Genomic DNA, 4539 nt, shown 5'->3' on the forward strand with positions numbered 1-4539 from the left:
TGTCTTTGGTGTAAATACTCTCAGTATACACAAAATAAAAGATACATTCATCAAGAATCATCAGGTACAACACTTAATGATAGTCACAGGGTGCAATAAACAATCAAATGATACTAGGAAACAGTCAATAATAATCGTAAAGATACAAGCAAAGCAACAAAGTTACAGTCATAGAGTCACAAGTGGGAGGGGATGGGTCATAAGGAGGGATGAGAAGATTAACATTAATATTAGTGCAGACTTTGTAAATAATTGGACAGTGTTGAGGGAATTATTTATTTAGCAGAGTGATGGCCTTTGGGGAAAAACTGTCCTTGTGTCCAGTTGTTCTGGTGTGCAGTGCTCTATAGTGTCGTTTTGAGGGGAGGAGTTGAAACAGTTTATGTCCAGGATGTGAGGGGTCTGTAGATATTTTCACAGCCCTCTTTGACTCGTGCAGTATACTGGTCCTCGATGGAAGGAAGGTTGGTAGTAATTGTAGAGAATAGAGGAAAGAAGGATTGGGGGACATAATAGCAGTATTCCAGTATTTCAGGGGCTGCCACAAAGAGGAAGGGGTCAGCTGTTCTCCAAAGCCCCCGGAAGGCAAGACAAGAAGCAAAGGATGGAAACGTTATCAAGAAGAGAACCAACCTGGAAATAAGGAGAAATTTCCTGAGAGAACAATTAATCAGTGGAATGGCTTCCACTCCAGAAGTTGTGAATTTTCCTACACTGGAAGTTTTTAAGAAGAGATTGGACTACCATTTGTCTGAAACGTTACAGGGCCTGCTGCCTGAGCAGGGGGTTGGACTGGATGACCTCCAAGGTCCCTTCCAACTCCTATTCTGCATTCTGTTTTATTCACCACTGGAGGTTTTGAAAAAGTCTGGACCACCCTTTATCTGAAAGGGTAAAAGGATCTCCTGCTTGAACCAGGGGCTGGACTGGATGACCTCCAAGGTCCCCTCCAGCTCTATTCTGATTGAAAGGCTGTATTGAACAAGCACACGTACACCCTCACCGTTGTGATTGCAGAAACCCTTGCGATGGCTCACATTTTCCATACTGCGAGTGGTCAGCCCTGGGGCCGGCCGCGGATCAGCTCAGTCCAGAGGTCAGGTGTGAGAATGACACACACACACACACACACACACACACACCTTGGCAGGGAAGGGGAGGTGGTGGCTGCTTCTGAATGCTGGTTATCTGTCTGGCACCCGGCTTCGTCTCCTGGGCCCTTGGAAAGGCAATTTTGGGAGGAGCATTATCACCAGCGGAGCGGCCGTTGGCTCCAGCCGGGCCACTGACAGCTGGACATGGCTGCAGAGAGGGAGATAATGGGGAAGGGGTGCATCAGGGAGGGAGGGAGGGAGGGAGGGTCTCGCCTCACAGGGATCAGTTTCACAGCCTGGCAGGACCCTCTGGTGGTCCCTGCAATGACAGGGCCATCCCAAGGGGGTACATTGTTCTCTCTCATGTCTAACACACACACACACACACACACCTCACACACTCGTCACACAGAATCAATTCATATATAAATCCCCCACACACACATACACACACAGTGTCTTTCACATGAACACAGACGTGTCTCAGACACGTCTCACAAATCCGCTCGCACACAGCCACACACACACGTCTCCCCTTCGTACACGTATACACCTCTCTCTCACACAAGTCTCACACTCATCTCTCTCACGTGCGCACAAGACTCACGCACACAGGCACACATCTCTCGTACACAACATCTCTTCAAACAGTCATCTCACACACACACACCTCTCCCTCACACACATACACACACACAATGTCTTTCACATGCACACGCACGTGTCTCAGACACATCTCACAAATCCGCTCACACACACATGTACACCTCTCACATGCCTCTCTTGCACATCTCTCACACAAGCCTTTTGATGTATATACACACACCTCTTATGTGCACACAAGTCTCACACCTACGCACACACATCTGTCATACACAGTCTCTTACACACACACACACATACACCCCATACAAGTCTTGCTAGACATAAACAGATTTCACACAGAAACACGTCTCACACACCCACATTTCTCACACATGGATACACCTCTCACAGACACACAAGTCTCTTCCTGTCACACACACACACACACACACACACACACACACACACACACACGCAAGTCACTCACTCACACAAGTGCATTCTCTCTCTCTCTCTCTCTCACACACACACACACACACACACACACACACAGACACACACACACACACACACACACACACACACACAATTGCTTTACAATTGCCAAAAATGGTTGTGGGGGGGAGTCGCTTCACAGCAAAGCCGCTTCTCATCCATCTCCTCTAAATCGCTGCTGATTTTCTTAGTATACAAAAAGGGAGAAATAGGAATTGGGTGCTTAATCTGGAGCCTAAACTGGATTTGTGGAAAATCGGAGCCGCTTTGATAAGGAGGCCAGATGTCTTCCACATGAATGGGGGGAAAAAGAATTTTTTTTTTAAAGCAGGCATCTGCAGATTAGAGGAAAATGGCATTCTTGTGGCCTCTCTGAGGGGCAAATGGATTCTTTGCCCCCAGCTTCATTAATTTCAATAATTAATCCCCATGTAGAGAGTAATTATTTCTAGTGCCACGGAAATACCTCAAGGGGTTTCTGAGCGAAGGGCCTCTGAATTTAATTCCTTCGATACTGAGAAGTTCTGAAGCCAAAGAATTTTGGGGCCCCTCCCTGTGTACACGTGAGAACCAGGGGAAAATATGTTGGGCGAGGCAATTGCCAGGCGCGACAAGCCGAGGCCTGCTTGCCAACATTTTGTGTTGAAAAGACACAAAGCAGAGAGAATAATGACAGGATTCAAGGGCCTGCTATGAATGAGGCAGAAAAAAAAAAAAAAAAAATTTTCTTGAGGCCTTCTGGGTTTTCTATATATATATATATATATATATATATATATATATATATATATATATATATATATATATATATATACACAGATCTGCAGCACGTGAGGAGTCGCGTGGCATGCGCAAACATGCATGGTGCACGAGGGGGAATCGGGCGCACATGCACAGGGGGCGTGGGGGTGCTCAGCACACATTGCCTTCTGGGTGCTGGCACACAAGCGCACGCAAGTGAGAGCACATGCAATAATTGGCATGGGAGCCGAAAAAGGTTAGCCACCATTGGTCTAGGCCAGGGGTGTCCAACCTTAAAGCTGGCTGAGGAATTCTGGGAGTTGAAGTCCACAAGTCTTAAAGTTGCCAAGGTTGGACACCCCTGGTCTAGGCCTATCTGCATTTTCATTGTTTATATTCCCTAGGGATGCTTTAATTCCTAGGGATGATTCTGTCAGTTCTTTTTAGTTTAGTTTAGATTACTTTACTTTTTTGTCATTGCACCTCGTACAACACAATTAAATGCCATCTTATGTATACATTATGACTATGAAAATAAACACAAACACACATCCTTCACATTCTATATACATTGAATTGAAACCCCCTGATATTGCATTAATATTGCACTATACAGTAGAATTCAATAGAGCTACTGCCCTGGGATAGCAGCTGTTTTTCAGCCTATTTGTCCTTGTTTTTATTATCTTGTACCATCTGCCAGATGGTAATAGTTCAAAACAAGGGTGCCCAGGATGAGATGGATCTTTGAGGATGTTTTGAACTTTCTTAAGGCAGCGGGAGCTATAAAGCTCTTCCAAAGAGGGGAGAGGGCAACCCATGATCCTCAGGGCAATGACGTTAACCTTCTGGAGTGCTGTCCTATCTGCCCCTGTGCAATTGGCAAACCATACGGAGGTGCAGTAAGTTAAGATACTCTCTATGGTGCAGCGGTAGAAGGTCACCAGCAGTTTTTCATGCAGTTGTTGTTTTCTGTTTATCAATTGCCTTAAATCTGCCTGGATTCAGAATGAAATAAAGCAGGTTGAAAATCCAACCGGTACAGCCCTACTTAGGAAGAACTATGCCCTCCATTTGTGTAGCCCAGGGGTCTTCAAACTTGACAGCTTTAAGACTTGTGGACTTTAACTCCCAGAATTCTTCCTCCAGTCATGTTAGCTCAGGAATTCTGGGAGTTGAAGTCCACAAGTCTTAAAGCTGCCAAATATGAAGTCCCTTGGTGTAGCCTATATTTTTGAAGGGGTTGCTCCACCTGGCAGAGAGACATTTGCAAGGTGCCCAGCCTTCCTTTCTTCCTTTCTTTTTATTTCTCTTCCTCTTGCTCCCAGAAGGGCTGGGAATCATGGGCCCTGTCGTCTACACTTGGGTCCACCGCCCCAGACGCCCATAGGCCAGGAAGGGTCCTTCCGCTCCTTTTCCCAGAGGGAGCGGGGAGAGGAGGAGGATGCCTGCTGCTGCTAGGATGCACCGGTTGCCTAGCAACCCTGTTGTGGTAGCTGTGGTTGCTAGGCGCCAGAGAGAACTACGGCTCCCACAATGCCTCTCCTGAGATGTAGAGGGGGGAGTGGAGTAGAGAGAGAGAGAGAGAGAGGGAGAGAGAGGGAGAGGCTGGGGTTGCCATGGC

Source organism: Pseudonaja textilis, chromosome 6 (assembly GCF_049901715.1).
Source record: "Pseudonaja textilis isolate UNSWEBS1 chromosome 6, rPseTex1.2, whole genome shotgun sequence".
In the NCBI taxonomy this organism is placed as follows: domain Eukaryota; kingdom Metazoa; phylum Chordata; class Lepidosauria; order Squamata; family Elapidae; genus Pseudonaja; species Pseudonaja textilis.